Below are 12102 nucleotides of genomic sequence, written 5' to 3'. Positions count from 1 at the left end.
TGAGAAGTCCCACAATCTGCCCTCTGCAAGCTGGAAACACAGGGAAGAGTAGTATAATCCCAAGCTAAGTCTGAACTCCTGAGAACCAGGGGAGCTGATGGTGTAAATCCCAGTTCAAAGGCAGGAGAAGACTGATGTCCCAGGTCAAGCAGGCTGGCAGGAAGCAAAAGGACTGAATTCCTCCTTTTTCCATCTTTTTGTTCTATTCAGGCCCTCAACAGATTTGATGATACCATCTATATGGGGGAGGGCAGCCTCGTTTACTGAGTCTACTGATTCTAATGCTAACTTCATTTGGAAACACTGTCACAGAAACACCTAGAAATTATGTTTATTGGGCAACACTTAGCCCAGTCAAGGTGACATTAAAAAATTATCACCAATGTGAAACCATGAAAATGCCGGAATTTTACTGTAATGAGACTCACTGAGGTGCGGACCCATTTAAGATATGAATTCTGTTACCAAAATATTTCTCTACTCTTGGGACTTTATTATCTTAGACCTTTCGCATCCAAATTATAAAATGCATAAAGTAGAAACAGGAATGTGGATAATTGATGGGTTTAGTTCCAGAGCTTTTGTTTGTTTGTTTTTTCTTTCACTACCTCTCCACATAAAGTAGAAGATATCTTTTCATATTTAGAAGTTTCACTTAGATTTTTTTTTATCATAGGGTTTGCCCAAACTTTTTGAAACCAACATCTCTACAAGCAGTTTCCAACCCACATACATACACTAATCAAAAAGAAAATGAGAATAAGTTACAAGGCTAATTCACAAAAACCTGCTTAGCTCATTATAGAAAATAGCACTGTTTTAAGATTAGGGATTAAGCTATGTAACAACAGACATTTTAATGGTATTTCAAGGATATTTGTTAGAAAAAGCTTTTTAACTAGAGAAAGTTGAGGACATATCAATAACTTTTGTAGGCCAGAGAAAGGATTTTCCACGTTCAGCAAAAAGAAGCCAGATACCGGGAGAAAGTATCAGTGGGTAAAAGACCAAGATGTACACATGTGTGAGATTATTTGAAATGTAATTCACTCAACCCAAGAAATAAAATGTCATAAGGGAAAGTGGAGGAAGATGTGACACATCAGTATATAGTAAGCAGGAAAAGCTGCTCCTTTAGTTACTAAGAGTCACAACAGACCCTGGTATATAAGCAAGGGTGAAAAATAAGTCCTTCATATGCAAGTATAGGATGATCATAATGTGGAAGGCTCTTCCCAGCTAGAGTTTATCGATCCCATATTTGTGCTGTCTCATAATTGTAATGATATTGGCATTGTTTTCTGAACACAATTATTGCTCATTAAGAGTTTCTTGGGACGCCTGGGTGGTTCAGTCAGTTAAGTGTCTGCCTTTGGCTCAGGTCATGATCCCAGGACTCTGGGATCGAGCCCCAAGTTAGGCTCCTTGCTCAGCGGGGAGCTTGTTTCTCCCTCTGCCTGATGCTCCCCTTACTTGTGCTCTCTTTCTCTGACAAATAAAATTAAAAAAATATATATTAAAAAAAAGAGTTTCTTGAGGGGCATTGGCTGGCTCAGTCAGTGGAACATGCAACTATTGATCTTGGGGTCCTAATGAGTTTGAGCCCCACACCGGAGGTAGAAATTACATTAAAAAATTTCTTAAAAAGTAAAGTAGGTGAGAAAAGTATTAGCTGACCAACCCATTAAGACATTCATATCCTGACATACTCCAAAAATGTTACCCAGTGCCCTCACAGAACAAATTAAAACAAGCTGCCTATATGGTTTTGTTTCTGTCACTTCATATATGGCAAATAAAGCATACTTCATTCCAAATGTTACCATTCTGGAAAAAAGAATTGTGTAAAGTAAACACCTAAAGTTTTATATTTATATAAACTCAATCTGAGATTGTCTTGATTCTGATTCATGTCAGGGGAAGATTTTGCCTTAACTTGAAAAGTCCAGATAATTTTTTTTTTTAAATATCGTCATTAAGATTAGCACTGTTAGCCTTCAAATCAACTTGATGAATACTTTAAAAATGCACTCCTCTTGGGAAAGCTCAGCTCATACACAGCACAGATGCTAGATTTCAGCCCTTTCTCACTCTCTTCAAATGGGTATCTCTACACAGTACACAACCTACACTACTGTATTTGACTGCCATCTAAAACTCCATAGGGCGCCTGGGTGGCTCAGTTGGTTAAGCGACTGCCTTCGGCTCAGGTCATGATCCTGGAGTCCCGGGATCAAGTCCCATATTGGGCTCCCTGCTCAGCGGGGAGTCTGCTTCTCCCTCTGACCCTCTTCCCTCTTGTGCTCTGTCTCTCAAACTCTTTCAAATAAATAAATAAAATCTTAAAAAAAAAAACTCCATAGACTATTCCCAGGGAAATACTATTTCCCCAACTCAATCATATTAATCCTAATTATTTTGAAATATCTGTTAGTCACCACACATCATTCATAGGATCACAGCACAGTAATGCATATTAAAAAGCTCAACACTCTTCACATCTTGTTTTTATAAAGAAATAATAAAAATAACTCCCTTTATAAAGCACTTTCTTTGTGTGATGTATTCCAGTAGGCACTGGGATACATATCATTTATTTCTAAAAAAAATCCTCTGAGGATGGTATGCTTTCCTAGCTTAATAAAACAAACTATATATTATTTTCTTCAAGATCATAATTCTTCTTCACAAAGATATTTAGAGGTATTCAGAGATCTCTATGGATCCACATAATTATGACCTATATTTTCATTCAATTTCTAATCTGATTTTTGAGGCATGAATATATACTGCCATTTCATTCTATTCCTACATATCTGTGTATTTGTGTCAGGGAAACTGTCCCAGATTGTGAATGTCTAAAGCAGAAGAACCAGCCATATAAGCATTATATAATATGTATTTAATTTTGTTTTTATCACTCTGGGCATCTGACTTTCTTGCATATGCAATCCTTCCATTATACAGACGTTTTCCATTACCTAAATCAAACTAAGTGTTTAGCAAACTGTTTTATTATTTGTTGGTTATCGACATATATTAATTCCACAGATTTAGGCAAAACATTATTTCCTTTTGGATTACCTTTTAATCTGTACAGCTTCAAAGCAAGTCTCCAAATATCTCTTAGCTTCTGCCTAGTTTCCTCCTCTTTGGTCTATTGTTTTCTATCCTTCTCTCCTCCTCAATTTTATCCTATAACCCATGCCCTGACACTATCCTTGGGATGATGTGGGAAGTGGAAACCATGAAGACCCTCTTGAAGCTACTTCTCAAAATATTTTTCGCTAATGTGAACAGATTTTAATATGATTATTCTAAACAACAACAACAAAACAGGTTTTTCAACCAGCAGTGAGAAGAAAAAGAAATACAGTGGGCAAGGGGGACAGAAAACTTTGTCCTACTTATCAAATAAAATGAAAGAAGTGAAATTAAGCCTGCACAGACTAGTCAATTTTTATAAAATTTCTCCATTATCACCAATAGCATTACAAGTTCTGTGATCTTGAAATTCTCTAACTTGAGAAGTAGGACTGTGATCAGAAAAGTTTCCTGTCAGATTTCAAATAGCACCCTTTCACTGCTCATGCATGCAGCCTGGGAAGCCACAAAAATCAGGTCTGCTTATTTCACAGAAGAAAAAACAATTGCACTATTATCATCAATGCTGAGCTGTGAACTTCTGAAGAGCAAGTTAGATTTTTTTCCACCTATGCAGTGTCAAAATGCTTCCAGAAACATCCTGATCTCAGGATTTTTACTGCTGTTGATGATGTATGAAGTGGAAAGAACATAGCTTGATTTTCTAATAAGTGGTTAAGCTTGCACTACTGACTACATTATTAACAAAAAAAGAACTTGGTAACTGAGTGAGTATGATAGGAAAGTCGCTGATGGGGAAGAAAACTGGAACACTGAGATGTGTCAGCTTTATAGAGTCACATTTTTGGAAATACTGTACCTTAAATCAAAGAAAGCAGGTTATATATAAATGTTTTTAGGAAGTTACTATTATAGCACTTTTGAATAAAATATAGTATTTAAAAAAATGCTTCCAATGGAAAATATATGATTGCTTTAAAGAAGAAACAAGTTATTAAGAAGTATAAATCTCCAGTCAATTTTCTTACTGTAAAACACAATTAGGCTTTAGTAAACATAATGCTTTAGGGATAAGCAGTAATATGTCACATATGAACAGGAAATACAGAAATGAGAAAATCTATGCTTGTCTTAAAAATAAGTTGCTACTTAGACTAATTTATACATACTTAAATTTACATATAATGAAATTATATAACACACAGAGTTTGGGGGTGCTTGGTTAAGCACTTGCCTTCAGCTTAGGTCATGATCCCAGGGTCCTGGGATCAAGTCCCACGTTGGGCTCCCTGCTCAGCGGGGAGCCTGCTTCTCCCTCTCCCTCTGCCTGCAACTCCCCCTGCTTGTTTTCTCTCTCTCTCTCTTTCAAATAAATAAATAAAATCTTTAAAACAAAACAAAACAAAACAAAAACAGCCCCAGTGCATACATGCCAAGTAAGTGGCAGGGCAAAGGAGCCATGGTGGAGCCAACTAATGACTATTCGTGGTTTTGTTTGGAAATAGTATAGCTCACTTCCACTCACATTTCATTAGACAAAGCATATTGCATGGCCATGCCTGATGTCTATGGGATAAGCTTAGCGAGGAGGGGTTTGGTAGAGGAAAGCTGGAATATTTAGTCAATAATGCATATTACCCCAACACATTCAAATCCATGTCCTCAAACAGTACTGGCTTTGCCTACTAATCTATTATTCACATCAGAACTCTTTCTCTACCTCTACACTCTTCCCACTTAGGTCAACTCGAGGTTGGCATATCTAATGGACACTCTTCTGTCCTTTTATTTTGATTTATTGGCAGCATTCAAGTTTCCCAGTCTCTCCCAACTCCTCTCTTTTTCATTTTAACCTTCAGACTCTAAACTCTACTTCTATTATTTCTAATTCTCTTACTTTACTTTTTTTCCAGTCTCCTTTGCTAGCTCCTTCTCTTCTGTCCTCTGAATGTCAGAATAACTCAGGATTCAGTCCTAGGGTCTCTTTTTGGTTGTTTTTTTTAATTTTCTAATCTCTTCCTAGATGTTCTCCTCATGGCTTTGGATTCCAATTCTGGTAACTCTCAAATTTTTATCTTTGAACTTGACCTCTTCCCTGAGCCCTATCCACTTGTATGTCTCACAGGGATCTGAAACATAGTATCTGTAAATGCAAATTCATGATCTCTCTCCATCTAAAATATGCTTCTGTATATCTTGTTTGATAGCATTTGGATTCCTTCAGGTTCTAGCCAGTGATCAGGGCTTTATTCTTTAAATTTCCTTTCCCTCACCTTTTATACTAATCTATCATAAACTATTATTTATTTTTAGAACTTTATTGAGGTAAAAGTGATATATCTTAAAGTATTGCCCATATAACTTAATCTTTCTAGAATTCTCTTTAATCCAACTTCTTACGCCTAATATCTATATCCATTCAGTTTTAGAGCAATAGGAATTTCCTTGGAAAGCCCTCTAGAGAGGACATACTGGTCAAAATTTACATTTAAAATATAATTTGTATTTTCCTGCATTATCTCCCAAAATACCCTGAATTTTTTTTTTTTTTTAATAATTTATAGAGACTACCTCTGGCGCACAGCTGCACACCCACTCTTGGGATAAAAGAATCTATGGAGTCAGTGTGATCTCACTCCTGTGTCTCTTCTGGACCACATTCTGTATACGTGGGTCCAGATATTCCCTGCCTTAACAGCCCTGAGCCTACTTATGGGACCTTTAGTAGGACTGGTGAGTGATGTTGGAGGTAGGAGGTGGGAAAATAATGGTGGGAGTCCAGGACCTTCCATCTGTGCTCTTGCCCTTGGCCTTGGAAACATGAAGGGAAGTTCTCCCTACTGGGGTCCTTTTTAAATCAGAAACTTAATGACTGCAGTCTGCTATTTCTGTTGTGTCTCTCAGAGAAGAGAAAAAGAAATCACTTAAGGATGAGTTCAGATTCAGCCCTTTTGCTTTCCAGCCTCTGCAGTCATCTCTCTGCATTCAATAGTCACAAAACAACACAAATACTAGCAGTGTGGCCACACTTCAAGTTTTATTTACTTTTTTAGTTCTACTTTCCCCTTAGGAAAAATTTTATTTTTTTTTTAGGAAAAATTTTTATATAGATACGTCTTTATGGAAGCAAGGCCTTGTTATTTCTCTTTACATCTACTAACATACTTCCTAGGAAGCCCTGTAGTACCTAGCACTTTAAATTTTTTCCTTCTGATATCATAGGAGGTGTACTCTCAATTTTTCACTTTTAGAAATGTTGGGCTATATATTTAATTGCTCTAGTTGTAAGACCACATATACCTTATACTTAAAATATGAGATTGTCCAATGTATAACAAACCTTTTTCAATCTACATATAGAGAGATCTAATTGTTGGGTATTGATAGGGACAATTTGAGTATATCCTCCATGCTATGGCTTGTGTTAATTTGATTATTTAGAACCATTTTGTTTTTTTCCCATGCTATATCCAACATAGAAAGAAAAGGTAAACCCAGAGATTCAACATAAACATTTATCTGATTCTAGTACTTTCCCAGGATCTTCGATCTTATAGCCCTCCTTCAAAGTCTACATTAGTTTTTTATATTAAAGAGTGTCCAATGAAATTATATAATCTAAATTTTCAAAACTTTATTAATATAGAAAGGAACACAAATTTCATGAAATTGAAAACACCATTCTCTTAATTCTAATCTCTGTGATTATATTCCATTTCATCCTTAAGTATTTGTTTCCTTTAGAATAAATAAAAATTTGAAAATTTTTTCTAGTCTTATTTTTAAGTATCCATGTTAGAGTACTAATAAATCACATTTTTCCAACCCATTAAGCTATTACTTTATTTTTTCTAATTCTAACTTCCTCTGTAAAATTTATTATAGTTTTTTTATTTTTTTGTTTGTTTTGTAGTTTTTTTTTTTAAGGCTCCTGGAATCAAATGCTATTTTTGAATTATGTTCCTTCTTTCTCCTGTAGTTTATTAAAAAAAAAGAAAAGGCTACAAATTTGTTCTGAATACAGCTTTGGCCAGAGTCCATAATTTTTGAAATATAAAATTAACTAATTTTCAAAGAACCTGTAATTTCAATTGTCATTTCCTCTTTAACTCAAGAGATTCTCATAGTATTTAAAAATTTTAGATTGTTAGATTATTTCTGGCTAATTTTTATTTACAGTTTTCTGGTATTTTGGTCATGAAATATAGCAGATGTGATGTTTTCCTACTGGAATTTATTGAGGTTTCCTTTTTGGCATGATATATAACTGATTTATATAAATATTCCCTGGGCACTAAAATTGGTATTTTATATACATTAGTTAAAATGATGCTTACTCGTCAGACATAGATTACATTCATCAGTTATCTATTTGATAATTATAATAGATTATTATGCCATTCAATATGTGGGAAATGTAACATAGTGGAACACTAAAGATGATTCAGGTACTGCTTGCACACTTTCCCTATACTTGAAAAAGTCACACTTTAGGGAAGCAAGTGATAAGAAATAATACAAATAACCTAAATGGAGTAACTTTCGATAGGTGATCTAGAAGCACATAGTAAAAACATATAACTCAAGGTTGGGGGTCACTGTCTTCATATCTGGAACAAGTGATATGAGAATTAAGTTAGGTAGGCAAAGGTAGGGAAAATATTCCTGGAGTAGAATATAACTTATGTGAAGCACAGCATATGGTAGTTTGAGTAACTTAAGAAAATAAAAAGGATAGGAAGTCGGGGTAGAAGTATGTGGTAAAAAAAAAATAATCCCAGAGAAATAACTTTACATTAAGTTTACTAAGTACTCATTGGTGAGTTTAAAGTAGGTTGATGAGATGATCAAATTTTATAGGAAAAAAACCTACGTTGCAAGTCAGAAGGCTAGAAAAACATCTTTTTTTTTTTCCAACTTTTTATTTAAATTCTGGTTAGTTAACATACAGTGCATATTGGTTTCAGGAGAATTCAGTGGTTCATCATTTATATACAACACCCAGTGCTCTTCATAAGGAGTGCCCTCCTAAATACCCATCACCCATCTGATCCTCCCACCCACTTCCCTCTACCAACCCTCAGTTTGTTCTGTATCCTTAAAAGTCTCTTATGGTTTGTTTCCCTCTTTTTTTTTTTTCCCCTTCCTCCCATATGTTCATCTCCTTTGTTTCTTAAATTCCACATGTGACAGGAATCATATGGTATTTTCCTTTCTCTGACTTATTTCACTTACCATAAGACACTAGCTCCATCCATGTCACTGCAAATAGCAAGATCTCATTCTTTTTGATGGCTGAGTAATATCTTTGTATATATATACCACAACTACTGTATCCATTCATCAGCCGATGGACATTTGGGCTCTTTCAGTAATTTGGCTATTGTTGATAATGCTGCTATAAACATCAGGATGCATGTGTTCCTTCGAATCTGTATTTTTGTATCCTTTGGGTAAATGGTACTGCAATTGTTGGATTATAGGGTAGTTTAGTATAGAGGTTCCTCAAAAAGTTAAAAATCGCTGGGGTGGCTGGGCGATTTTTAACTTTTTGAGGAACCTCTATACTATTCTCCAGAATGGCTACACCACTTTGTATTCCCACTAATAGTGCAAGAGGTTTCCCCTCTCTCCACATCCTTGCCAACACCTGTTGTTTCTTGTGTTGTTAATGTTAGCCATTCTGAGAGGTGAGGGGGCATCTCATCGTGGTTTTGATTTGTATTTCCCTGATGATGAGTGATGTTGAGCATCTTTTCATGTGTCTGTTGGCCATCTGGATGTTTTCTTTGGAGAAATGCCCATTCCTGTCTACTGCCCAATTCTTAACTGGATTATTCATTTTTGGGCTGTTGAGTTTGATAAGTTCTTTACAGATTTTGTATACTATCCCTTTATCAGATATGTCATTTGCAAATATCTTCTCCCATTCTGTAGGCTGCCTCTAGTTTTGTTGTTTCCTTTGCTACCAAGAAGATTTTATTATCTTAATGAGATCCCAAGAGTTCATTTTTGCTTTTCCCTTGCCTCAGTTGTGTCTAGTAAGCAGTTTGCTACTGCTCATGTCAAAGTGGTTGCTGCCTGTGTTCTCCTCTAGGATTCTGATGGTTCCCTGTCTCACATTTAGGTCTTACATCCATTTTGAATTTATTTTTGTGTATGGTGTAAGAAAGTGGTCCAGTTTCATTCTTCTGCATGTGGCTGTCCAATTTTCCCAACACCATTTGTTGAAGACGCTTTTTTCCATTGAATATTCTTGCCTACTTTTTTTTTTTTTTTAAGATTTTATTTATTTGTCAGAGAGAGAGAGAACACAAGCAGGGGGAAGTGGCAGGCAGAGGGAGAAGCAGGCTCCCCACTGAGCAAGGAGCCTGATGTGGGACTCAATCCCAGGACCCTGTGATCATGACCTAAATTGAAGGCAGGCGCTTAACTGATGGAGCCACACAGGCGTCCCTATTCTTTCCTGTTTTGTTAAAGATTAGTTGGCCCTATAGGTGTGGGTTCATTTCTAGGTTTTCTATTCTATTCCAATGATCTATGTGTCCGTTTTTGTGTCAGTACCATACTGTCCTGATGACGACCACTTTGTAATATAGTTTGAAATCCAGAATTGTGATGCCTCCAGCTTTGCTTTTCTTTCTCAGGGATGCTTTGGCTATTCACAGTCTTTTGTGGTTCCATACAAATTTTAGGATAGTTTGTTCTAGCTCTGTGAAAAATGCTGATGGTATTTTGATAGGGTTTGCATTAAATGTGTAGATTGCTTTGGGTAGTATAGACATTTTAACAATGTTTGTTCTTCCAATCCATGATCATGGAATGTTTTTCCATTTCATCTTCTTCAATTTCTTTCATAAGTGTTCCCTTGTTTCCAGAGTAAAGAAACACCATTAGGTTAGCACAGCAACAGGAAAGAGATAAAGGGAAAATGAATGCAGTTACTGGAAGTGAGAGTAAAACTAAAAGGATATATTTGATAGATATTTAGGAAGGATAATAGTAATTGGTGAACAATTAGAAGTTTTTACTTAAATTTCCCTTTAAAGATACTATTTATTGATAACATACATTGTTCTGTGAATTGTCTTTTTACTTAACTCATTTTCCTCATTTGTTTATTTTTATGTTTTCAATTTGTATGGGCATTTTGAATACTAAGGAAAGTAATCTTTATAATGTCAGATGTATTGCAATATTTTTCCCCATCTAAAAGCTGTCTTTTGATATTATCTCTGGGAGTTCTCCCTCTAAATGCTTTAAAGTTCTTTTGTTCGTTCATTATTTCATTCATTCAGAAATTGCTCACTCAGGAAAGGAAAGGAAAAGAATAGTCTCAAGAGCACATGTTGAAAGAAGGTAAAGGTAAGTAAAGAGGTGGTTAAATATAAAGGTATATATAATCTCATTTCATCCTACAACAACTTAGTGGTGTAGACAAAAGCTTTTCAATTTTGCCGGGTACTAAATGGAGGCACAGAGTTTAAGTAAAGTCACTGGGATTTAAAACAATATCTGAGTGGCTTAAATAGCTTTCATTAACCATGCTGCCAAATGTGGTGAGATTGCAGCAAATCTGTTCAATGTTATCCGTTGAGCCTTTTATCCCACATAATCCAATTTCACTGACCTGTCATGTTGTATGAATAGTGAGAGAATTAACTCTAAAAAAAGACATATTATGAAGTAAGAGACCTTAAATTGTAGATAAATTACAGATACCCACATACACATACACTTTACGAATTTTGTTTTAACACAGATATTAGGTGACTACAAACCTGCACAATGTTGAATAAGCAAACATAAGGTATCTATAAATTGCTGAACACCAATGATTAGATTAAATTTATGTAAGAGATATTATAAAAATTATTGATTTTAAGTATTTTGTCAACATAATTTAGAACATTCTAATATATTTAGCAAAAATTTTGTCACAAAACAAACAATCCTAAGGGGAGAAGTTTTGTATTATGTATCTATTCAGAAATATGCACTGATAAATGTGCTTATTAATATGGTGAAGAAATTACAGTGGGATCTACTTTTATTTTTAGATAATAATGAATAAAAACATGTGAATATACTAGTTAGTACTCTAACAGGGATCCTATCTTACATCCAGACTATATCTGAGTATCACAGGGAAGTTGATGAGGATACTATAATTCTACTTACAGGAAGGCCTGGGACCCACTCATCTTGATTTTTTTCTTTTTCTCCCACAATTTCCCTGTGAGATTAAGCTTAAGTATTCTCACTTTGAAATGAACCTTAGCAACTGCTTTTCCTCCTGTGAGTCACTTTCTCAATCCCTACCAGTAGTTTCTGAACTTACCAAATAAATTATTATACTCAAATCCTTGCATTAGAATCAGCTTCTGGGGAGGGGCGCCTGGGTGGCTCAGTCATTAAGTGTCTGCCTTCAGCTCAGGTCATGATCACGAGGTCCTAGGATCGAGCCCCGCATCGGGCTCCCTGCTCTGTGGAAGCCTGCTTCTCCCTCTCCCACTCCCCCTGCTTGTGTTCCCTCTCTTGCTGTGTCTCTCTCTGTCAAGTAAATAAATAAAATCTTAAAAAAAAAAAAAAAAAGAATCAGCTTCTGGGGAAACCCTAAGATACCTGGTATCAGAAACTGTCCTAAACATCAGAACTTCAGGATGGAATTATAAAATTGGAAAATACACTAATCAGATTGGCAAAAAAAATGCCACAGCTGTTTGTAAACTGGGTGATGATACCATCGGCACACTGTAGTATCATTATTACTATGGTGAAGTGGATATGATACAGTTAAAAAGGGAAGCACAGATTCATGCAATCTCTCTACTATTTGGCAGAAATGGTGGTAATTTAAAAGGCTCCAGACTTGAATGAGCACTGAAAGAATAGAGGGGCAGGCTCAACCCAGCCAAGAGTCAATTTAGGCCATGAGTTGAAAGCTAGAATGTTTATAAAGAAAATATTATAATCTGCACCAGGGGGGTAGACTGG

This window comes from Eumetopias jubatus, unplaced genomic scaffold, assembly GCF_037043125.1.
Source record: "Eumetopias jubatus isolate StellerSeaLion01/CBP00866 unplaced genomic scaffold, mEumJub1_p1.0 scaffold_5, whole genome shotgun sequence".
NCBI lineage: Eukaryota > Metazoa > Chordata > Mammalia > Carnivora > Otariidae > Eumetopias > Eumetopias jubatus.
This window is presented reverse-complemented; position numbering follows the sequence as displayed.